Below are 26784 nucleotides of genomic sequence, written 5' to 3' on the forward strand. Positions count from 1 at the left end.
GTCGACGATGGGCTGGCGGCCACGGCGGCCGACGATGAGGTGGCAGCCACGACCACCACCTCCCGCCTTCGGGCCGTGGTGGCGGAGCGGGTGATGGCCACAGTGGCCAACAGTGGGGTGGCAGCCATGACGGCCACCTCCCGCCTTCGGGCCGCGGTGGTGGAGCAGGAGATGGCCCTGGCTTTCGACGGTGGTGTGGTGGCAACGGCGGCCGGCAATAGCTGCCGACGGGTAGCGGCGGCGGAGCATGTGGTGGGTGTTCCGCGCACACCCAACAGGGACGCCACGTGCACTACAGTACGCCGGGGTCCGCGCCGCCGCCGTGGTGTAGCCTCCTAGCTGGAGCTATCCTCTGATGATGGCAAAGTGGCTGAGCGACCACGACAGACCTGTGCTATTGACGATTGTGGGAGAAGCAGACGAGATAAGCTACAGGGAGGGAGGGAGGAGAAGATGCGACGCAAGACTCGCCGACCGTGAGGGTTTTTATAGGAGGCCGGTAAGCATTGCGATTTTGGGGGATTTCACCGAGTCGGGCGGGAAGCTTGCGCGGGAACCTGCGAGGTTGTGCGGGAATGAGCTCACCGACGATTCATTGGCGCCACCGTTTGGCCAAAAGAACACCCCGCGCGCTGCGCAAGCTTGCGCTGTAAGCCGTCTGCGGCAGCGGGGTGACAAGACGTGCGAGAGGACACATTTAATAAAAAACATTTGTGATTTGATTACCTACTATACCCCATCCTTGTTTATAAGTAGGATTTAACTAATAAAATACGAATGCATGTTTCCAGCTATACAATTTTTGTAACATGCATTAACACTGTTTTGGTTAAATTTAAGGTTATATACCAGCAAGCGTTTGCCCGCAACACACACGGCTTATGCATCACAAACAGCTTAAATGGATCAACTATATGCCATGTATCGCACACGCAACTCTAACCTAATTCGTGCTTGATGTCTCCGACACTGCTCGCACATTTCATCTTATTTTCCACGTATCACTATGCCATCCTCTGCTCGCGTCCCTCGGCAAGCTCTGCTCGCCATTAGGCGCTGCAGCGCGCTGTGCTCATAGTTAGGCGCCGTGGCATGCTCTGTCGCATCCGCTGGCGCGCTCTGCTCGCGTCCGTCAGCGCGCTCGGCTTGTGGACAACTTTTCCTTGCGCATTCAACTTCTATATGCATATATATACTAGCAAGATGCCCGTGCGTTGCACGGAACATCAAGATACATTTGTATGAGTAGTTTATCGTGTGATAGAAAATGATGAACAAGAGAAGTCCTTATCTGCAAGTGTGGAGAGAGGTGCGGGTATCTTTTTGCAAAATTGTCATAGTTTGCTTTCTAACCGTCAGATATAGATCGGACGGTCTATATTAAACGATGGCAGGCACACCATCATCACCAACTCGGTCTTTTATAAGAGTAGAGATAGAGATGGTTGATCGCCATTGAGGCGACCGCAGAGTGCTCTGCTCGCGTCCCTCCGCGCGCGCTCTACTAGCGGTTGGGCGTGCACACAATCACCTCGAGGGCCCCATATGCATGCGGTTGCGCCGCGCGCGTTGTCATGCAATGCTGTTACGTGCGGCACGATGGAGTTACACGCTGCAAATTAGAACTGCCATCAGGGCCTGCCAATATTCCTGGCTGTTCGGCTTCCCCTTTAATTCCCGCATCCATTATAACCTTAGTCTCTTCAACCTTTCGATCGCGCCCCACAACACAACAAGCACACCCACGACGACACATAGAGAGGGTATGTCCAGCGGCGCTCCAATGGAGTTCGGCGAGCATAGAGTGGAGACCCACGCGAGGGAGACGGATCTCTCGGTGGTGTACACCATCGACCCGGCTGTGGTGGATGACTACATCAACAGCACTGAGCAGTTGCTTGCTCGGGACAAGTACAAGGTGGTCGACATCGGCCTCTAGTACACTACCGGTCGTCCCAACATAGATCAGAAGGTTGTCATCGCCTAGTTGTGCGTGGGCCATCATGTCCTCATCTACCACTATTGCATGGCCACATAGCCTTGCGACCGTTTCAACAGGTTTGTCAACAGCTTCGACTACAAGTTCGCCATGGCGGGAACCACCGATGATGTAAACACGCTCCGTGTTACGGGCTTGGCCTGCAAGAACCTTGTCAAAATACGTGACCACTACAGGGTCTAGGGAAGCACGAAGAAGGACTCCCTAGTTGAACTCGCCTCGGCCATCATCGACCCCTACTATGAAAAGATGAAGCAGGATGCCCAGAGAACAATATCGTATCCTGTCACGGGGTCTGGATGCGGCAACTAGATGAACCTCACCTCAGGTTCGCGGCCAAGAGCATGTACACATGCTACGAGATGCACAGGCAGATCGTTGACATGAGGAAGTGCCTCATTACCAAAATCGATGAGCCCGGATCGAGCCACAAGCAGAGCAAGCATCACAAGAAGTAGATGATGATCAGATGATCGCTTATGCTAGCTAATCATGCATGTAATATATAGTTTACTTTATTGTTGGTGTGTGGAAATATCATGTGTGTATTAGCCACCTATGTAATTATGCATGTAATAGTTTACTTTGGTGTGTGCAAATGCCATGGTTGTAGTAGCCACCTATGTAAGTGGATGTTTAATTTGGTTATATATATACATGTTGTTGTCCTGTATGCAATCCCATCACACAACACACACGTCTTGTTAAGTTGAACCATTTCTGTAATCTTGTGTCAACGCAAATAGTTCATCCGATTGAACCGCATGCCGTATATCGCACACACCTTGATCTGGCTGACCGTTTCTTTTGTGTTGCCTAATCACAAATAGTTCATCTGAGTGAATCATATGTTGTATATCGCACACACCTTCATCTGGTTGCCCGTTTCTTTTGTTTTGCCTAATCACAAATAGTTCATCTGAGTGAATCGTATGTTGTGTATCGCACATGCCTTCATCTGGCTGCCCGTTTCTTTTGTTCCTCCTCATCGCAAACAGTTAATTGAACTGAACCGTATGTCCTTCATCGCACATGCAACTAAAATCTGAACCGTGTTTGATGCATCCTCCATCGCAAACGTTTTGCACCTTTTATGACAGTTTTCATACACCACCGTTTGCGATTATTGCATCACACATAGTTTCTTGAAGGGTCTCTGATCATAGTGTCGCGCTAGCAGCATCCTGCAGTAGTGATAGGTGTATTCACCAAAGAGGACATAACCTTTTAATTGACTTGGAATGCCAGGTGTATTCACCAAAATTTCTGGGTTATCCTGCTTTGTAGAGTCTGCCACTCCGCCCAAGTAATCCTGGAATGACTCACCATACTCTTGACAGTCAATCTTATAAAGACCCTGAAGTTATCAAAGTTAAAACAACGATTGGTCATGTGAGGCCCGACTTACAAGGTTTGAATGAAGGATTAACTCAATGGTTGTGCGGCCCATGAAAGCACTTGAAATTTCAGCTTGGCGGCCTATGAAAGCCTTATTTTTTCCTGATTTGTTATTTTCTATGAACATTGTTTGGGTTCATATCTTTGTATCATATTGACATATGGTTTAAAATGATTTAGGCCATGTAGCCTTAATCCTTTTGACTTCATATTTGATCATATTTGGGGTTTTGATAACTCAGCCTGGCTTTGGACAATAAGTCACCAGTTTGCTTTGATTGTGTACTTAGAGGGATGCGCTCTAAGTCTTTGGGTTATTACCCTTGCTGCATCTGGCGTTGTAAGACGACAGAATGAACTGATTTCACAGGCCATGTAGCCTTGATTATATGACTCATCATTGAGCATATTTGGGTTTGATAACCCGCCTTGATAGCATACTTTAAGTCGCCAGGATATTTTGCCTTGAGCAATCAAAATGATGATATTTCATGACTCCGGGTTGATACTTGCCCCGGATTATAATTATCAAGGCATCACGATGGTACTAATCTACAATCGGCAATTTGAGCCAATTTTTTAGGTATGTTTTTAAATTGATTCGATGAATATGCGAGGTTTGATAACCCGCCCTGGATTTTGACTTTAAATCATCAGTATGTTTAGGATTGAATGGCATTAATACTAGTCTTTTCCATAATTGCATAAGACTATATTATGTTTGGGTTGTTACCCACCCTGGCTTTTGACGTGAAGTCACTAGGGCATATGTTGTTTAAACTCTGTGCAGGATTTGTAGAGCTATGACTTACATAAAAGATGAAGTTCAAGCCCATTGAGGCAGTCCTGGACTAAGGGGTCCTCGGGCGTCCTACCTATTATCTATGGGCCGGACTGATGGGCTGTGAAAATGTGAAGACCGAAGACTGTACCCGTGTCCGGATGGGACTCTCCTTGGCATGGAAGGCAGGCTTGGCGAACAAATATGAAGATTCCATCTTATGTAACTGACTCTATGTAACCCTGGATCCCCCCGGTGTCTATATAAACCAGAGGGTGTAGTCCGGAAAGGATATACTCAATACCTTAGTCACACAGGCTAGACTTCTAGGGTTTAGCCATTACGATCTCGTGGTAGATCAACTCTTGTAATACTCGTATTCATCAATATTAATCAAGCAGGACGTAGGGTATTACCTCCATCAAGAGGGCCCGAACCTGGGTAATACTTCGTGTCCCCTGTATCCTGTTACCATCAACCTTAGACGCACAGTTCCGGACCCCCTACCCGAGATCCGTCAGTTTTAACACCGACATTGGTGCTTTCATTGAGAGTTCCTCTGTGCTGTCGTTGAAAGGTTTGATGGCCCCTTCAGTCGTCAATAATGACGCTCTCTGCAGAGAAACTTTCCTCCCCAGACAGATCTTCGTGTTCGGCGGCTTCGCACTGCGGGCCAACTCGTTTGGCCATCTGGAGCAGATCGAAAGCTACGCCCCTGGCCATCAGGTCAGATTCGGGAGCTTGGACTACGTCGCGGACATCCCTGGCAACTTGATCTTTGCCGGATTCGATTCCAGGGTGGCCGCTCCCGGTCACCCCGATGATGATGACCTAAATCTGTCATCGGGCCGGATCCAGGAGATCGCTCCTGTAACCGCTCTGGCCCTAGAGCTGGAGCAGGCCGCGCCATCCGGAGATGGAAGGATTAACCCCATCTCGGAGGCCACAGATTCCACGGTGTTGGAGCCGTACATGGACCTAGTCTCACACGAGGCCTATGCCACCCGAACGTCGGACTCATCTCCAGCCGAAGGTTCCGAACCGCGCGAGCCCGCGGACACCGAGCTTGATCGATTATCGATCTTCAAATTCAGTGCTGCAGACATCTTCCAACACTCGCCTTTGGGCGATATGCTGAACTCATTAAAAAACCTGTCCTTGGCAGAGGACCCATAGCCGAACTATATCCGGCTCGAACTAGGGGCTGACGGTGGAGAATTTTACGTCCCACCCACCACCCACTTTATAGCCACGATCGAGGATTTGACCGACGAACTTGATTACGACTCCGAGGACATCGACGGTATGGACTACGATGCCGGAGAAGAGGAGGCCCAGAACCCGCCGTTCACCGGACGCTGTACGACCACTTCCTCGTATGACGTATACATGGTGGATGCACCAAAGGAGCACAGCGGCGACGATAAGGAAGACCCAGTTGAGGATAAACCTTCCGAAATACAGTCAAAGCACCATCGCCAGCGGCGCCGCTCAAAGTCACTTCACAGTAAAGACAGCAACACCGGCACAGGAGAAGATGACACTTCGGAAGGTGCCGAAGACAATGAGCACCCCAATTATAAAGCAAACAAATAAGATGAACGGGAGGATGAGCAGGTTAGCCCTGTTAAATAGGCCACGCACGAAGATTCAGAGGATGATAATTATCTTCTGCTCTCCGAAGATGAGGTGAGCCTCGGCACTGAAGATTTCATCGTGCTCGAGGAACCTCTTGAGCAGGAGCGCTTCAAGCGCCAGCTAATAGCCACGACAAGGAGCCTGAAAGAGAAGCAGCAGCAGCTTCAAGCTGACCAAGACCCGGTCAATGATAAATGGACTAATGTCCTAGCAGCCGAAGAATACGGCCTCAAGCGCCCAACCAAATGCTACCCAAAGCGCAAATTGCTACCTTAGTTCGACGAGGAGGCGCCGGAGTACATACCACCATCGCACAATACGGCCGATCGACCACCACGTGGTCGGGAAAAAACGGCAACTCACGCTGAACACCAGCCCGCCCACTCAAGTAGAGGTAAATTAGCCCATGTCCATACATATGACCTCTGGTAGGCACTGAACAATAAAGAAGGACACACCAGATCAATCTATGGATCGCGAGGACGCGCCTCGACACGCGACAACGACCATGTATTCGGACGTGAAAAACACAGTCATGGGCAGGCTGAACACCGCAGACAGACTCTATCAGAGCCGCGCCACGATATGACCCGATACAGAGGCCCCGCACATCCTCATTGCTTCATGGATGAGGTCCTGGATCACGAATTCCCAAAAGGATTCAAGCCCGTGAACATAGAATCATATGATGGAACCACAGACCCCGCGGTGTGGATCGAGGACTTCATTCTCCACATCCATATGGCCCGCGGAGATGACCTCCACGCCATAAAATACCTCCCTCTAAAACTCAAAGGGCCAGCTCGGCATTGGCTAAACAGTCTACCTGAAAATTGCATTGGCAGCTAGGAGGACTTGGAAGAGGCTTTCCTCGATAACTTCCAAGGTACATACGTTTGACCTCCGGACGCTGATGACTTAAGCCATATAGTTCAACAGCCCGGAGAGTCCGCCAGGAAATTCTGGGCAAGGTTCTTAACTAAAAAGAACCAAATTGTCGACTGTCCGGACGCTGAAGCCCTAGCAGCTTTCAAGCATAGCATCCGCGACGAATGGCTCGCTCGCCACCTTGGCCAAGAAAAGCCAAAATCCATGGCGGCCCTCACGGCACTCATGACCCGCTTTTGTGCGGGCGAGGACAGTTGGTTGGCCCGTAGCAAAAACAATGTGAGCGACACCGGCACCCCAAAAGTTGAAAGCAACAAAGACAGGTCTCGGCGCAATAGATACAAGCGCCGAAACAACAGTGACAACACCGAGGATACAACGGTCAACGCCGGATTCAGTGGCTCTAAGTCCGGTCAGCGCAAGAAGCCGTTCCAAAAGAACAATTCGGGCCCATCCATCTTGGACCGCATACTTGATCGTCCATGCCAGATTCACGGCACCCCCGACAAGTCTCCTAATCATACAAATAGAGCGTGTTGGGTTTTCAAACAGGCCGGCAAATTAAATGCCGAGAACAGGGAAAAGGGATCGCAAAGCGAGGATGATGACGAAGAGCCACGACAACCGAACACAGGGGGACAGAAGAAGTTTCCCCCTCAAGTCAAAACGGTGAACATGATATATGCTACCCACATCCCCAAGAGGGAGCGCAAGCGTGCGCTCAGGGACTTCTACGCGATAGAGCTAGTCGCCCCAAAATTCAATCCATCGTCTTCATGCCCGATCACCCTTGATCGTTGGGATCACCCGACCAGCATCCGTCATGGAGGATCGGCCGCACTGGTCTTAGACCCAATAATTGGTCGGGAAAGACCCTTTGGGCACCACCTCTTCATCGCCTTTGGGCGAGGCAGAGTGAGCAGGTGGCGCCGGCATGCTAGCCATCTCCTTCGAGTCTAGCGATCCCTCTGTCGAGGATTGTGGAGAACTATCACGGTCCGGACTGCAATAGCATAAATTAAACATATTAACATGGAAAAGGGGAAGGGCCATACATCTGGACGAGCATAAGGTCTTTGGTACTCACGGAGCGGCCTGAGGCTTGGTCCGGGGCATTCGCTATGGACTACTATCGACATCCCACGTGGAGTTATCCGCGAGAGAGCCCTTCCCCCTCTTGGGTGCCTTCACCTCCAGGTTCATGGAGGCCACCCTTTTCTTCCTCCCCCCTCAGGGGGGAGTTGTCTTCTTCCTCCTCCTTGTTGTCATCTTCAGCGACCGAAGGGTCAGTCCCGTCTTTAGACGACAGGTCTGAAGTATCCCTTCGCCGAAGGCCACTCCTGGTCCCCTTGGCCACCTTCTTGGTCTTCTTCTCTGGCACTTCATAAGGCGCCGGGAACAACATCTTCGTCAGGAGTGGGGTCTCTTTGTCTTCGGGTAGCGGGGCTGGACAGTCAATCCGCCTCGCTATGTCGGTCCAGGCATAAGGAAAAAATTGATAGGAGAGCTTAGACTTCTTTCTCACAATGAGCTAGTAAAGATTATGCCTTGAGAGCGTGAAAGAACTTACCGAATTAGCTTGGTGCTTCGAGCTAAGCCCATGATCCTCGGTTGTAGGCGGTGGCGTCTCGCCGGCCTTGAAAAGCACTTTCCAGATATCCTCGTGCGTTGTGCCGAAGAGCTCTAGTAGCGTCTGGTGCTTGGCTGGATCAAATTCCCACAAATAGCAAGTCCGGCGTTGGCACGAGAGGATCCGGCGGATGAGCATAACCTGGATCACATTGACAAGCTTGATCCTCTTGGATATCATGTTCTGGACACATGTCTGGAGCCATGTCAGCTCGCCTGGAGAACTCCAGGTTAGGCCCTTCTCTTGCCAAGAGGTGAGCCGCATCGGAGCTCCGGATCGGAATTCGTGGGCCGCCGTCCAGTTGGTGTCGTGCGGCTCGGTGATGTAGAACCACCCCGACTGCCACCCCTTCACCGTTTCCACGAAAGAACCTTCGAGCTAGGTGATGTTGGGCATCCTACCCAACATAGCTCCTCCGCACTCTGCCTGTTGACCGCTCACCATCTTCGACTTCACATTGAAGGTCTTCAGCCATAGGCCGAAATGAGGTGGGATGCAGAGAAAGGCCTCGCACACGACTATAAATGCCGAGATGTTGAGGATAAAGTTGGGGGCTAGATCATGGAAATCTAGCCCATAATAAAACATCAATCCGCGGATGAACGGGTGGAGAGGGAATCCCAACCCGCGGACAAAAATGCATAAGGAGCACCACTCTCTCATGAGGCTCGGGGGTGGGGACGATCTGTCCCTTGGCCGGAAGTCGGTAAACGATCTCCTTGGCCAGGTATCCGGCCTCTCGGAGCTCCTCTATATTTTTCCTCTTAACGGAGGAGGCCATCCACTTGCCGCCGGCTCCGGATCCGGACATGGTTGGGTGTTTGTTTGAATGGGAATGAATGAGGACTTGGGCGTTGGAGCTCAAGAACGGAGAGGCAGGAAGAAAGCGTGGGAGAAGAAAGGGGAATCTTATCTCCTTATAAGGGCGGTGAATATCGAACGCCCCCCCCCATTCTCCTTAAAATTCGCTCGCTCCCAAGGGTTGTGTAAACGGTGCGGTTGGGTTACCCACGCCCGTATTGATGATAATCCCATAATAAGGGGACATGATCTCTGATTTGACAAGACGTGCCAATGACAACCACGTCTCGAAACATGGGGCGGAAAATGGTTCGAAATTATGACCAGACAGGCGTGATGTCGCATTACTAAAGTTGTCAGCAAATTGGACTTGTGTGTTATTATATTCTCTCTGCGGTTGTGTGCGGTGTGTGTTACAGGTCCGGACACGATCAATTCGTCTGGAGACTATTCGGGAGTTTGGAAGGAGGAACCCACCTTGCAATGACGAAGACATCACTACGTGCCGGATACCTTGTCATTGAAGCCATGTTCAGGGGCTACTGAGGGAGTCCTGGACTAAGGGGTCCTCGGGCGTCCGGCCTGTTATCTATGGGCCGGACTGATGGGCTGTGAAGATATGAAGACCGAAGACTATACCCGTGTCCGGATGGGACTCTCCTTGGCATGGAAGGCAAGCTTGGTGAACAACTATGAAAATTCCATCTTATGTAACCGACTCTATGTAACCCTAGATCCCCCCAGTGTCTATATAAACTGGAGGGTGTAGTCCGGAAAGGATATACTCAAGACCTTAGTCATACACGCTAGACTTCTAGGGTTTAGCCATTACGATCTCGTGGTAGATCAACTCTTGTAATATTCGTATTCATCAATATCAATCAAGTAGGACGTTGGGTATTACCTCCATCAAGAGGGCCCGAACCTGGGTAAAACTTCGTGTCCCCTATCTCCTGTTACCATCAACCTTAGACGCATAGTTCGGGACCCCCTACCCGAGATCCGCCGGTTTTGACACCGACACCCATCATCAAAAATTGAAATTGGTGTTTCAAAAGGGTTATCAATTATTGATTTTCACAAAGGCTGTAAGCCGCCGGGTTACAAAAATCCCGAAGTACAATGGATGTGCATTAAGTCGCCATCGGCCAAGAGCCACTAAGTATTTAAACTCCGAATTTACTTGTCAACCGATAAGGTATTCAAATCTTTAATAGCCAAACTTGGTTAGATTGTCATGATGATATTGAATGATTGAGGTTTTCATACCGGATTATATTATTCAAATCTTGAATAGCCAACATGGCTGGATTTTTATTATGGTTATCAATAACCAATATTATGATTGAGGTTTTCAAAGTCGCTTCAGCGCAATGGCTATTATTTTATCAATGGATATTCTTTATTCTAAAATGGAAGGAATAGTCCCGAGTCGATGCAGGCTTACGACCCGGCACTTGGGGGCTACATTATTCAAGTTGAGATTACATCATATATGCAAGTCCCATGTCACTACGAGCATGCACCATGGCACTTTGGGGCTAATGTGAAGTCATTTTTTGCTCCCCTTATTGAAGACCTGACTCATCACATTGTAATGAGCCGGCCCTTGGGGGCTACTAATTGCTCCTGTCAAAAATTCAAAGTACATAAGCTTTAAACCATTATATTGAGGGGTCCATTGCTCAGTTGGTAGAGCACAAGACTCGTAACCTTGTGGTCGTGGGTTCAAGCCCTACGATGGAGGCTACATCATATGATGCTATTTTCAATAATCATATCTGCAAAGCCCCTCCTCATTATTGCATAATGACCCGGCCCTTGGGGGCTACATTGTTTGAAGTTTTTATGAGCATATGGCAATTACAAGTCCCAGGTTCCTGCAAGCATGACAACCCGGTACTTGGGGGCTACATATGTGGAATATTCAGTTTTGAATAGTGACTGAGATGAACAACTTGGATTTCTTCAAGGTTGTAACATTTATATTGAAGCAAGTCTTAAGCTGTTACTATGCTCCCTTCTTAAGACTTGGGGGCTACAGGTGATATGAATATAATGGACGAACATCTTCAAGTTTTGAGTTCTTTGAAACAAACCAGGTATCATATTCTCAGTTTTGGCTTGGATAGCTCAGGAGAGTCAATTACATGACCCGACATCATTTGTTTATAACCCGACAATTTTGGCAATCATAAACCGGCAAGTTCTACATTTTCAAGCCGGCTGAAAATCAGGTGAGTATTTTAAGACCAATATTTTTTGTTAAGCATTGGGAGCTGAATCAAATAAATTATTCTTCACAATATTTTTCTATGAGAAACCAATATGAGCAAATTGATTACGAGGCTGGCCTATTGACTCGGACTTTCCAGAAGAAGGAAATGACAAGGACTTAAAGATGATTAGGTGCCGGCTTACAAGAATTTTTAACCCGGAGCACAACTTGTCAAATTTGTTCTTGTGTTTATTTTGCAGGATCAGTTTAACATGGATAAACCCAAATTAAACGGGGGGCTAATGTTGGGGATATACTCCGTGGTATGACCCGGCCGGAGTTATGACCCAGCTGGGACTTGGCATTTCATTGGTAAACCGCCCGAGGACTGATAACTCACTGATGACCCGGCCGAGCCTGGTGACCCATTGGTGAGCCGACAAATAGTGGTAAGCCGACAGACTATAGCGACCCGACCTCAGACCGTCAAGTCTCTGTGCTTTAGTGTCATCCCTAGATCGGTATTGCTGACACACACAATACTCAAGGATTTATAACAGAGTTCAATCACACAGTTATTACATTGAATATCTCAAGAGAGAACTTGTTACAATAATATGGCTAAAGGCCATCTAAATAAGATAACGATGGAAGCTTCGAAGGTAGAAGAGTCCATCCTACTCCATGGCAAAACTAAGTGCATGACAACGACCTAGCGCACCTTACTCTTCGTCTGAAAACTATACAACATAATACGTTGCAGCCTGTGTAGGTCAGCACATGGAATATGCTGGAAAAATAACACTATAGAGCAATGAACAAATAACATCTATCACTACATGCATATATGGCTGGTGGAGGTTCTATGGTTATCATTTTCATAAAGCTAGTTTTTCCCAACAAAAATGTAATATATTTTATTTGACTACAAAGTTGGTTGAAAAACATTGAGAAGGTAACCCCAACTCAAACCCAATTAAAAAAAGTTAACAACCCAACAAATTAATTAAGTAAAGTGATGATATCAACATAATAATTCAAGTACGAGATAATCAAGATGTCCATAACCGGGGACACGGCTAACCATGATTAGTTTGTACACTCTGCACAGGTTTGCGCACTTTTCCCCACAAGACTCGATCTCCTCCGTTTTATTTCTCGCACTGCATGATGTTTGAGACATGGATGACCGAGACACAGTCTTTCAGAAGTGTTAGCTTGTTACGACGGGTAGACAGTACCACCTACATCCCCTACATCTGCTAGTCTACCACTGTAAGAGGTCACACAACATACTCAACTATGCCAGAGCCCATAATGGCTTGTGAATGCACACGGAAGTTTCCAGCATGAATAACATAATGATCCCTTTGAGCCTAGGTGGTGAACCATAGGATGATCACACGGATTCCCTTGGATCTCGTTGGACAACACTGGGTTCCCCAGGTGCCCAGAAACCAATCCACCCAGATGAGTATTAAAGTAGCCACCTTAAGTTAAACCTTAGTTAACTATAATCTCTAACATCTTGCATGACTTCTCTCAAACCAAACCACGTCTACGAGCATAGCAGTATAAGCATACGTAGTTAAACACCCAGGGTTTGATATAAGCCAATAGGTGCTACCTCATCAACTACTTCCCAAATACCCACATGTTATCAGTCCTACTCATGCAATGTTTGGAGGGTTGAAACTAATGCATAAAAACTGGGTAATAAGGGACATGATCAAAGTGTTACTTGCCTAGCTGACGTTCGGTAAACCCTAGTGATTCGTAGTAGCAAGCCTCGCACTTCGGAAACTCTATCGTGAATAAACAATAGCATACATAAGCGCTCAAGCATAAGATGCAAAATTAAAACCAAGAGAAAAGATCTGAACTGAAAGTCCAAGTGAAGAGCTTCGATTTGCAAAAAGAATCAATCGAATCAGAGCTATGAAACTCAACCTACGATCAAAAGAAGTTCGAATTCAAATCTGCTTGAAACCAAATTTTATAAATTGTCAAAACCATGTTCAAGTTGATTATCCAGAAAGAGGCGAACAAGACGAAGATTTTGGCTTTGGTTTCACTGGATTTGGACAAACGAGTAAAAAGTAACGAGAGTTTGAAGATCATGGACTAATCTATAAGAAAAGTATTCGCAGATAGGTCCCTGGTCGAAAAATAAAAATAAAAATAAAATTCTAACGAACGAACGTTCGCTAACAGAGACTAATGAATGAAAACCCTTCATTAAAACAATCTAACCTGTGAACGTTTACTAATTAGACAAAACGAAAAACCGATCTAAAAAAATAAACCGAAAAACCGAACGGTTTTATACTGTTTAACCGGAGAAAACCGGCGTCGGGATTCCGGCGAGCGGCGGTGAGATCCGGCGGCCTCGGTGGCGGGGCGACGGCGAGGCGGTGGTGCAGCGTGGGGAGGCGGTGGCGTGCACGGGCGACGGCAGCGGCTAGCGGCAGCGGCGGCAAACGGCGGCGCGGCGCGGCTCGGCTCGGCGGCGGGGCTCGACGGTGGCGGTGGTGAGGAGAACCGGGGGGGTGCTCTTATAAAGGGGGGGAGGGGGTGTCCGACTTGTGGGAGGGGCAAGCGGGGCGGCAGCGGAGACCGACCCACACTCCTTGCCGGAGTCCGGTGTCCGCACGGAGATGAGGGTGACGCGCTGCTGGGCCGTGACCTGGCTCGGCTGGGCCGGCCTAGGAAACTTTTTTTAATAAATTTTGCCGCAAAAAAATCCTAATAAAATAAAAAATCTAAAAATACGAGAAACAATTTTCACCGTCCAAACTAAATATTTAGGACAAGATGAACATTTTTCTGGACTAAAATGCAATTTTCAAAAATGCATATTTTTCCCTAATTCAAATAAAATAGCAAATAAAATACAAATAACATATTAATTTGATTTTAAAATTTCTTCTCCAATATTTCTCCTCTGTGTTGAAGAAGTCATTTTATCTTCTCTCATTTATTTTTGTTATTGGAAATAATTGGAGAGAAAAATATTTAAATCAAATTGATCCTCTTTTCAAATTTGAAAAAAAATCAAATATGAAAATTTAGTGAAACCTCCAACTCTCTCCTTGGGTCCTTGAGTTGCTTAAGATTTCTAGGATCACAACCAAATGCAATTAAAATTATGATATGCATATGATGATCTATGTATAACACCCAAATTGAAAATTGAGATGTTACAACCTACCCCTTTAAGATGAATCTCGCCCTCGAGATTCGGGTTGGCTAGAAAATAGGTGTGGGTGGTATTACCGTAGGTCTTCTTCTCGCTCCCAGGTGGCTTCCTCCTCGGTATGGTGGCTCCACTGAACTTTGCAAAACTTGATAACCTTGCTGCGTGTAACTCGGCTGGCAAACTCGAGAATATTGATGGGTTTCTCCTCGTAAGTTAGGTCACTCTCCAACTGAATTGCTTCCAGGGTCATTAGGCACATAAATACGATCTTCAAACCATAAAGTTTTGTTCTCATCCTCACGAAAACCTTTGGCCTTTCCTTTGCTCATCTTCTCCTTTATCTCAGCAATGTCCTTATCATCCTTCTGCGCTTCTTGAATCTTTCCCAATAATGTAGAATGAACCTCCATTGCTGCAACAAAACCTCTTGGAACTATCTCCAAACGAATTTCCTTGAGATCGTCGGCTAACTCCTACGGTAATCCTCCGGTTACAAGGGTATTGACATAACTCTTGCGGCTCAAAGCGTCTGCTACGACATTGCCCTTTCCTGGATGATAATGTAGTTTCATATCATAATCCTTTATGAGCTACAACCATCTCCTTTGACTGAGATTCAACTCCTTCTGCGTGAAAATGTACTTCAAACTCTTGTGATCCGTGTATACATCACAACGGTTACCAATAAGAAAATGTCTCCAGGTCTTGAGCGCATGCACTACGGCTGCTAACTCCAAATCATGTGTGGCATAATTCAAATCATGAGGTTGAAGCTCTCGTGAGGCATATGAAACAACTCTTCCGTCTTGCATAAGTACACCTCCAAGTCCCAGGCGAGAAGCGTCGCAATACACTTGGAAATCCTTGCGTATATCCAAAAGAATTAGCATTGGGGCTGTAACTAAACGTTTATTCAACTCCTGAAAACTGGCCTCACATTCTTTGGTCCATTTGAACTTGGTTTCCTTCTTCAACAACTCTGTCATGGGCTTCGCAATCTTGGTAAATTTCTCAATGAACCTCCTATAATATCCTGCGAGTCCAAGAAAATTGCGGATCTCGCCAACTGAGGTGGGTGCCAACCACTCAGTGACAGACTGAACCTTGGTAGGGTCAACAACTATACCTTCTCTTGATATAACATGTCCAAGAAATCCAACTTCCTTCAACCAAAACTCACATTTGTTGAACTTGGCGTATAGCCGATGTTCCCTGAGCTTCTCGAGAACTAAGCGCAAATGTTCCTTGTGTTCCTCTTCATTCTTCGAGTACACCAATATGTCATCAATGAACACCACAACCAACTTATCCAAGAACTCCATGAACACCTTATTCATCATACTCATAAAATAGGCAGGGGCATTAGTCAATCCAAAAGACATGACCGTGTACTCATATAGCCCATACCTTGTGGTAAAAGCTATTTTCGGTATATCCTGTTCTCGGATCTTCAACTGGTGGTATCCTGATTGAAGATCGATCTTGGAGAATACTTTAGCTCCCTGTAGCTAGTCAAACAAATCATTGATCATCGGTAGTGGGTACTTGTTTTTGATCGTCACTTTATTCAATGCACGATAATCAACAAACATTCTCAAAGATCCATCCTTCTTCTCAACTAAGAGCACTGGGGCTCCTCACGATGATGAACTTGGTCGAATATAACCTTTCTCCAATAAATCCTTAATCCGCTTCTTAATTTCCTCCAGATCATTCACGGGCATCTGATACGATCTCTTCGATATTGGTCCGGTGCCTGGCAACAACTCTATCAAAAATTCTATATCTCAATCTGGTGGCATGCCTGGTAATTCCTCTGAAAATACATCAGGATAATCCTTCACAACAAGCACTTCTTCCTGAACAACTCCTGAGAGGGAATTTACTTGGGTCCTCCTTGGCGCATGCCGAGATACATACTTGATCCTCTTTCCCTCAGGGGTGGTGAGTAAAATTAACTTACTAGCACAATCGATGTTTCCTCCATACTTCGATAGCCAATCCATGCCTAGTATTATATCCAATCCTTGTGACTCCAAAATTATTAGATCTAAGGGGAAAACATGGCTACCAATGGCTAAGGGTAACCGATCACACCATCGGTTGGCCATATATTCGGCTCCTGGCGAGCTTACTAACATGGGTGACCTAAGGGCTAATGTTGGCAATTTAAACTTGTCCAAAAATTCTCTTGATATGTATGAATGCGATGCACCGGTGTCAAAAAGAACTAGAGCAGTAAATGACTTAATCAAAAACTTAACAATCACTGCGTCAGGCTGCTCTTCAACTTCCTCCATGTTGATGTGGTTCACCTAACCTCTAGTAAATGGATTGGGCTTCTTTCTAGAGCTTCCATTTCCATTGCCATTCTTCAGCTCTGAAGAATCATTGGCGTAGTGTCCAGTCTTCCCGCACTTGTAACAGGTGACATGACTTAGGTCCTTCTTAGCGGGTGTTGCTAGGTTGGAACGGTTCTGATTGTTGCTTCCTCAATTCCCATTTCCATTCTTACGACCGCTTTGGTTATGCGAACTTCCTTCATTGTGAGTGTGGCCTCCATGGTTATGATGGGTATGTCCTCCCGAGTTTGGGGTAAAGCGAGGCTTCTGCTGAGCTCCAGAATTGTACTTCCCCTGTCCATACTTCCTTTTGCGGCTTTCTATCTGCTGTTGCTTGCCTTCTATCATAAGAGCCCTGTCTACCAACTCCTGGTAGTTAGTGAATGTTGCCACCATCAACAGCATACTCAGCTCATCATTCAACCCTTCCATAAACTTCTCCTACTTCGCGGCATTTGTGGGCACATCATCTAGGGCATAACGAGCTAACTTACTAAACTCATCCACGTACTGTGCCACAGTACGATTTCCCTGGCATAAGTTGGGAAACTCATGCTTCTTCATAGTCATAGCTCCAGCTGAGACATGTGCTGTGCGGAAAGCTTGCTGAAACTGATCCCAAGTGACATTGGCCACGGGGAAAGTGGCAGTGTAGTTCTCCCACCATGAGGCTGCGGGTCCATCCAGTTGGTGTGCAGCAAAGCGCACCTTCTCAGCATCTATGCAACCTGCGGTGGTCAGCTCCCTTCCAATCTTGTGGAGCCAGTCATCAATAACAATCGGTCGGTGCTACTAGAGAACACCGACGGATTCAACCTCAGAAAACAGGCTAAGTTGTCCACCGGAGGTGGTCACGATGGATTGTTGTTGTTGTTGTTGTTGTTGTTGTTGTTGCCTTGGTTCTGGACTAGCAACTGCATCAAGGCATTCTGTTGTTGGATCAACTGAGTGAGCTCCGGTGGTAAGACAAATCCGGGGTCACGTCTCGGAGGCATCTGGTAGGTTTAGAGGGGTGAGAACAAAATAGAGTGAGGTCTAAGGAGAAATTCACTGCCCATATGCACATGAGACAAACACATTCATTTCACACCATTCAATTCAAACAAGATCATACAATCGATCTAAGCTACCATTACAAAATGCTCAGACTATTACTATATACATGGGGGAATACTAATGGTAATGTGGTGGTCGACTAGAAATTTTGATCGGTGGAAGACTCCATGATATCTGCTCTAGCTTTGTCTTCATAATCATCATCACTATGGGGTCTGAGTCGGTGTCGTCGATTATGATGTAGTCTTCAGGATGATTGTCCTGTTCTGGCACAGGATCTCCCATGAATATTCCTAGCTTCTTCTTCATGTCTTCATTCTTCTCCAGTAGTATAGAAATTTCCTCTTCATATCCATTGCGTGTAGACTTGAGTTCCTCTTCTAGATCCATGTTCTTGGTCATGACCTTCTTCATGTCTATCATACTGGCGCACAACTGGTTCTCCTGATGACGAATGTGTTGGTTTAACTCCTGGACGTAGGCTGCAATGGACTTATCCCTCCTGGTGCAAATCATCTCCCATTGCTCATCTCTGCGTCCACATATCTGGTAGATGGTGTCCTTAAGATCCTTGTTGTATACCTCGCCGATGCGTCCCATGGCGATGTGGACGGCCATGCTCTTTCCTAGACTCCAGGTTGGTGCATCAAAGCAAAACTCGATGGGCTCAGTAACTGGTGTGAATGTCCTTCCTGGAACATGTACTCGTATCATCCAGCGCTCTTCTTCAGGTAGAGTGGCGGTGTAGGTCCCGGTTGAGTAAACTTGTTCCTTGGGTCCGCCATCTATAGAGTAGAAAATGGAGAAGAGTCAGAAATGAGTAGAGAAGAGTATCTTGTGGCTTGTCCTAGTGGTCGTGTCCTACAGTCAGCATCTGCTCTGATACCATCTTATAGCGACCCGACCTTAGATGGTCAAGTCTCTGTGCTTTAGTGTCATCCCTAGATTGGTATTGCTGACACACACAGTACTCGAGGATTTATAACAGAGTTCAATCACACACTTATTACATCAAATATCTCAAGAGATAACTTGTTACAATAATATGGCCGAAGGCCATCTAAATAAGATAACAACAGAAGCTTCGAAGGTAGAAGAGTCCATCCAACTCCACGGCAAAACTGAGTGCATGACAACGACCTAGCGCACCTTACTCTTCGTCTGAAAACTTTGCAACATAATACGTTGCAGCTTGTATAGGTCAGCACATGGAACATGCTGGCAAAATAACACTATAGAGCAATGAACAAATAACAGCTATCACTACATGCATATATGGTTGGTGGCGGCTCTATGGTTATCATTTTCATAAAGCTAGTTTTTCCCCACAACAGTGGAATTTATTTTATTTAACTACAAAGTTGGTTGGAAAACATTGAGAAGGTAACCCCAACTCAATCCCAATTATAAAGTTAACAACCCAACAAATTAATTAAGTAAAGTGATGGGATCAACATAATAATTCAAGTACCAGATACTCAAGATGTCCATAACCGGGGATACGGCCAACCATGATTAGTTTGCACACTCTGCAGAGGTTCGCACACTTTTCCCCACAAGACTCGATCTCCTCCATTTTATTTCTCAGACTGCATGATGTTTGAGAAATGGATGACTGAGACATAGTCTTTCAGAAGTGTTAGCTCGTTACGACGGGTAGACAATACCACCTACATCCCCTACATATGCTAGTCTACCACTGTAAGAGGTCACACAACATACTCAACTATGCCAGAGCCCATAATGGCTTGTGTCTGCACACGGAAGTTTCCAGCATGAATAACATAATGATCCCTTTGAGCCTGGGTGGCGAACCATAGGATGATCACACAGATTCCCCGGGATCTCCTTGGACAACACTGGGTTCCCCAGGTGCCCACAAACTAATCCACCTAGATGTGTATTAAAGTAGCCACCTTAAGTTAAACCTTAGTTAACAATAATCTCTCACATCTTGCATGAATTCTCTCAAACCAAACCACGTCTACGAGCATAGCATAGCAGTATAAGCATATGTAGTTAAACACCCAGGGTTTGATATAAGACAATAGGTGCTACCTCATCAACTATTTACCAAATACCCACATGTTATTAGTCCTACTCATGCAATGTTTGGAGGGTTGAAACTAATGCATAAAAATGAGTAATAAGGATATGATCAAAGTGTTACTTGCCTTGCTAACGTTCGGAAAACCCTAGTGATTCGTAGTAGCAAGCCTCGCACTCCGGAAACTCTATCATGAACAAACAATAGCATACATAAGCACTCAAGCATAAGATGCAAAAGTAAAACCAAGAGAAAAGAACTGAACTAAAAGTCCAAGTGAAGAGCTTCGATTTGCAAAAAGAATCAATCGAATTGGAGCTACGAAACTCAAACTACGATCAAAAAAAGTTTGAATACAAATCTGCTTGAAACGAAATTTTAAATTGTCAAAACCATTTTCAAGTTGATTATCTGGAAAGAGGCGAACAAGACAAAGACTTTGGCGTTGGTTTCACTGGATTTGGACAAACGAGTAAAAAGTAACGAGGGTTTGAAGATCAGCGACTAATCTGTAAGAAAAGTATTCGTGGATAGGTCCCTGGCCAAAAAATAAAATTAAAAAGAAAATTCTAATGAACGAACATTCACTAATAGAGGCTAAAAGGATGAAAAGCTTTCATTAAAACAATCTAACCGGAGAACGTTTACTAATTAGACAAAACGAAAAACCGATCTAAACTAAATCGATCTAAAAAAATAAACCAAAAAACGAACAGTTTTATACCGTTTAACAGGAGAAAACCGGCGGCGGGATTCCGACGAGCGGTGGCAAGATCCGACGGCTTCGGTGGCGGGGCGACAACGGCGAGGCGATGACGAGGCGGTGGTGCGGCGCGGGCGATGGCTGCGGCTAGCGCAGCGGCAGCGCGACGCGGCTCGGCTCGGCGGTGGTAGTGGTGAGGAGAAGCGGGGGGAGGGGGTGTCCGGCTTGCAGGAGGGGCAAGCGGGGCGGCGGCGAAGACCGACCCGGACTCCTCCTCGCCGGAGTCCGTCGTCCGCACGGAGATGAGGGCGGCGCGCTGCTGGGCCGGCCTAGGAAACTTTTTTCGCCATCCAAACTAAATATTTAGGACAAGATGAACATTTTTCTGGACTAAAATGCCATTTTAAAAATGCATACTTTTCCCTAATTCAAATAAAATATTAATTTGATTTTAAAATTTCTTCTCCAATATTTCTCCTATGTTTTGAAGAAGTCATTTTATCTTCTCACATTTATTTTTTTATTGAAAATAATTGGAGAGAAAAATATTAAAATGAAATTGATCCTCTTTTCAAATTTGAAAAAAAAATCAAATATGAAAATTTAGTGAAACCTCCAACTCTCTCCTTGGGTCCTTGAGTTGCTTAAGATTTCTAGGATCACAACCAAATGCAACTTAAATTATGATATGCATATGATGATCTATGTATAACATCCGAATTGAAAATTGGGATGTTACACAGACAGTGGTAAGCCGACAGGCAGTTATAACCCGGCAAACAATTATAAGCCGGCAGACAGTTATAACCCGACAGACAGTTATGACCCGACAGAGAGAGTCACCTAGGGTTAATAAGCCCGAGATGTTAAGAAGCCCATGTACAGAAGCCCGTGATGAGAAGTCAGAATAGTTTAAGTCTTAATGCGATTAGGACTCTACATGTAACCCGCCCCTTCAACTTATGTAAGGAGGGGCGGGGCACCCCAAGAGGGTCAAGTTTTTCTAGACGTCTCAATAGACAAGTTCCACGAGTTGGACATATTAGAGTTAGACAAACAAGTCTATAGCTCTCGAGATAGAGCACCTTTGTAATCATATTCATCATCATCAATATCAACGAAGCAGGATGTAGGCTTTTACCTCCACCATGAGGGGCCGAACCTGGGTAAAACCTTGCGTCTCTCGATTCCGACCAACCCCTTCAAGCTACTACATGGATGCGCTGGCCTCACGACTAAGTACTGACACGAAGGACATCTATGACAGTATGTGACGAATAAAAATATAGCTTCGAGTAAAGTACCGATGGTCGTTAGAAGAAAGAGGGGACGCCACTCGGGGGCATCCCCAAGCTTAGGCTTGTTGACACCTGATTTTGGCAAGATACAGATTGCAATGAAGATGGTCTCGAGTGAATGAGCTTTCAGCATAAAAATATTCACGTCACCGAGTGGAACCACTTTGATGTTTCGGTTATATTCATTCGACTTTATCTTACGGACCGAAACTATACTCCGAGTGGCATAGTTCAATGTTCCGAGTGGTTTTTGGCCAATCACGTCTGCAAGATGACCTCGGATGAAGGAGCACTCTTAAGGAATTGTCTTCGTCTCGTCGAGGCAATCAATTTTGATATATAAATCATCTCAATCCGAGTTCATATGCAAAAGTTAGAGGCAATATACTGCAGACTGAACCTCAACGGAAATATGGCGCGAGGTGCCAGACACTTGTCTGATAGGTTGCGCGAGTAATTCGGCCATCAATGCGGCCTTGAATCGAAAAACCTTCAACATGGAAAAGTTTCGTCTCGTCGAGCCGATTGATTTTCATATATAATTCGTCTCAATCCGAGATCATATGAGGCCTGGAGAGACAAATCGAGATCGGGCTATGTTTTTAGTCGGAAATCCGAGTGAAAAGATTACCATCCGAGTGAAAGTTTACGGTAGAGTGAAATTTTACGGTCGAGTGAAAGTTTGCTGATTGGATGAACTTATTATTATCCAAGTGGAAATGTAGTCATCCGAGTGAAAATATGATCATCCAAGTGAAATTGTCGTCTAGGTGAAAATATTCCGGGTGAAAAGATTACCATCGGGACGAAAACTTGCCGATTGAATAAGATAGTGCCTTCCGAGTGAAAATATAGTCATCCAAGTGAATAAGATAGTGCCTTCCGAGTGGAAATATATTCATCCGAGTGGAAATATAGTCATCCGAGTGAAAGATTGTCTTCCGAGTGAAAAAGTCCAATCGGACGATCCGAGTGAAAGTATCTAATATCCGAGTGGATGAGCTCAAGTCCGAGTGAAATTGAACATGTGCTCGAAAGTTTATCAAAATGACCTTGGATGAAGAAGTGTTCAATACATAAGTTGTGCGTATCATCAAGACGGTAAATTTTGATTTTGGAGTCATCATCATCAGAGATAATATATAGCCTACAAATTCACTACGAGACTCGGATAATCCAGTCTACTGCAAAACCGAGTCTGACTGGAAGATAAAGATGACCTCGAAAAGTATTCAAGATGGCCTTATTTGAAAACATGATCAACATGAGAGTTGTTCGTATCGTTGAGGCGTACAAGTTTGATATTTGGGCCGTCTTGATCGGAGATCATATGCAAGCCCAGCGTCCCGCGCAAGAAGGAAGACAGAGTTTGGGCCAGATTCAGACTGAATCCGAGTTGGAATAGAATTAGGACTCTAGGACGTGAATTGATGTAATTTTTCTTGTAAGGAAAGCCTAGATGAATCCTTTACTTATACGGGAAGTCCAGCCGCCTCTTATATATGTTGGGGGTGACGGCCGATTGAACAACACACAATCGAACAAATCAATATACTACTTTTTCATCTACGTTTTATCTCCATCGTTTTTCTATCTTGTTCTTCACTGTTCTTCGTGTTTGAGAGCTGCGAATCCCGAGGCTCTAGGGGCGAGCGAATCGACCTAGGGCAGCCCATAGCTGCTGCACTCCCTGACGGGGTCCCTCCCAGGGGTGTGGGGTTTTCGGGTCTGCAAAAGCGCCCGTCGACTGTCTTGCGTATCGCGCTGTCGGTCGGGTCTCCTTCGATGTGAGCTGCGGTGCATCACCCCCGGCGTCGAGGGTACACGTGACGTGTTCGTGTGTCAACAAGGCTCTTCTTACTCCTTATTCCTTCATCCATCGTAAGATAACCCAAAACTTGAAAACTTCAATCACATAAAACTCAACAAAACCTTAGTCAGATCCGTTAGTAAAAGAAAGCAAATCACTATTATAAGTACTGTACCAAACCAATTCATATTTTGTTCTTGCATTATTCTACAATATTCCAACTTTCCTATGGCAAAAACTTTCGGTGTTCTGGGAACGGGGGTCCCCAGACTTGCCTGCCTGCGGCGTGGCTCAAGCGAGGGCTCAGCACGGCCCATCTTCATCAGCTCAAGCTCAAGACCCTCGCGAGGGGCCAATCCTCGCGGGGGGGACGACAGGAAGCTTCCTCAGAGGCAGCCTCATCAGGCAGGCTCGCGAGGAGGCGGAGAGATCAAGGCAGGGGTACCTCGCGAGGAACCCGTGATGCAAGCCATGACGATCGAGGCCAGGCGGGCGCCGGCCTGCGCAGGGTCCTTGTTTCCCCTTTGGTGCAAAGGGGGCAAGCACAGGCCAAGGCATCAGGCAAAGGTTACCTTTCCTGTGCAACGAGACCAAGACCAGCCGGACGGCAGGACGGAGGTCACCGTGGAGCCCAACACGGCGTCATCACCAGCACTTTTGGCAGCCGAAGACCACCTTTGGTCAGGATAACTTGTACTAGATGTTCCCCTTCAAAATGGCCAAGTGTTGGCGCCCTTCCCGCTCATTATTTGGGGAGAGGCCCAGGGCCTCTATAAATAGAGCTAGCCACCACATAAGAAAGGGGCGGCCAAAGGAGAGATCTGGTAGAACCCTAGCAGAGAGAGAGAGAGGCGACTGAACTCACCCTAGCAGTTCATCGCACCAGCTCAAGAACACCTCTCGCGAGGCTGTTCTTCCCTTGTATTGTCCGTCATCAGCCCTAGAGGCAATCCACCACACCACACACCGGAGTAGGATATTACACCACAACGGTGGCCCAAACCAGTATAAACCTCGTGTCTCTTGTGTTGTTCATCATTTTCATCTTAGTACGCATGAGAGGATCGGACGTAGATCGGTAGGGGAGAGATCTCCACGCGCACCCCAGTGTTCGAACCTCAAGGGTCTGCCGGAACCCGAAATCCGACATTTGGCGCGCCAGGTAGGGGGTGCGCTGGAGTCCTCCCTCCTGACGACCCGCTCTCCCCCGACATCACATCCCACCCTCATGGCGGACAACGCGCCGCCTGCTCCTGCAACGGATGCCGACGCTGGGGCCAGGGGGCTCCGGGCCTTGGCCCCCGCCTTGCGGCAAGCGCAGTGGCCGCGCGAGTTCAGGCCCGAGATGCCGCCGTGCTACAACGGTGCGACGGACCCGATGATTTTCCTGCTGGCGTACGAGGAGGCCGTCCTCGGAGCTGGGGGCAACGATCGGGTGATGGCCAACTGGTTACCCATGGCCCTCACCGGCATCCCGCGCGCGTGTCTCCTCCACCTGCCAATGGCCTCTGTCACCTCCTGGGAGGAGCTGCACGACCTCTTCCTCGCCCGTTTCGCTGCACCAGCGCCGCCCGCCGTCGTGGTTCTCCTGGGTGGTTTCCAGGCACCACCCTCGAGTCATCACGTCATGCCGTTCACCCGCCGGATCGGCACCGCCTCCAAGCGCCAAGAAGCCCCCCCGGGCTGGGTGGCGCCCGAGGCCGATCTAACCTTCGACTCGGAGGACCACCCCTTCAACCCCATTGGTTCGGGCGCGCTCCCGATGCTGTGCACCCCACCATCTGCCAGGTGGCCGTCACCAGGACCCTCATCGACGGTGGTGCCGGCCTCAACGTGCTCTCGGTGGAGGCCTTCAGCCTACTCCACATGCTGCTGGAGCGACTCTAACCCAGCAGGCCTTTCTCGGGCGTCGGAGCCGGTTCCACCGCCTCCTTGGGACAGATCCGCCTCCCAGTGACCTTCGGCACCTGCGAAAACTTCCGCACGGAGCTGATCGACTTCGACATCGCCCCCATCAGCCTCCCGTACAACGCCATCCTGGGCTATCCAGCCTTGGCTCGGTTCATGGCAGCAACTCACCCGGCGTATAACCTCATGAAGATGCCCGGGAGCAGCGGCGTCCTCACCGTCAGGAGACACAAGGGATGCACTGCAGGTGCTCCGGCTTGTTTTCAGGGCGGCCGCGGTGGTGCAGCCCACTAGCACCGACGCCCTTGAGCCCAAGGGGGCTGCGCCGGCTAAAAAGAAGCAGCTGTTCACCCAAGAGAAGGCGGAAACCAAGCAGGTACCAGTCGACGAGGACGGGGCCACTGGCGCCACCTTCACCATAGGGGCCAACCTCGGGCCCGAGTAGGAGAAGGCCCTGATCAGGTTCCTGCATGCGAACAAGAAGGTGTTCGCATGGGAACCAGATCAGTTAGCGGGGGTCCCAAGGGAAGTGATTGAGCATCACCTCAACGTGTGCCCCAATGTACGCCCCGTGAAGCAGAAGGCAAGGCGGCAGTCCACTGAGAAACAAGCTTTTATCATTCAGGAGACCCGGAAGCTGGAGGCGGCAGGGGTTATCTGCGAGGTCCGCTACCCCGATTGGCTGGCTAATCCTATTGTCGTGCCAAAGAAGGGGGGGAAAGAGCGCATGTGCGTCGATTTCACAAACCTCAACAAGGCCTGCCCGCAGGATCCATTTCCGCTCCCCCGCATCGACCAGATAGTCGACTCCACCGCAGAGTGTGACCTATTGTGCTTCCTGGATGCCTTCTCGGGCTATCACCAGATTAAGATGGCGGTAGAAGACATGGAGAAGACGGCTTTCCTGACCCCGTGTGGAGTGTATTGCTATACGTGCATGCTGTTTGGGCTGCGCAATGCAGGCGCGACCTTTCAGCGGCTGATGCACATCGCCTTAGGCCGGCAGCTCGGGAGGAACGCTGAAGCTTACGTCGACGACATTGTGGTGAAGTCCCGTGAGGCAAGAAC

Source organism: Triticum dicoccoides, chromosome 6A (assembly GCF_002162155.2).
Source record: "Triticum dicoccoides isolate Atlit2015 ecotype Zavitan chromosome 6A, WEW_v2.0, whole genome shotgun sequence".
In the NCBI taxonomy this organism is placed as follows: Eukaryota; Viridiplantae; Streptophyta; class Magnoliopsida; order Poales; family Poaceae; genus Triticum; species Triticum dicoccoides.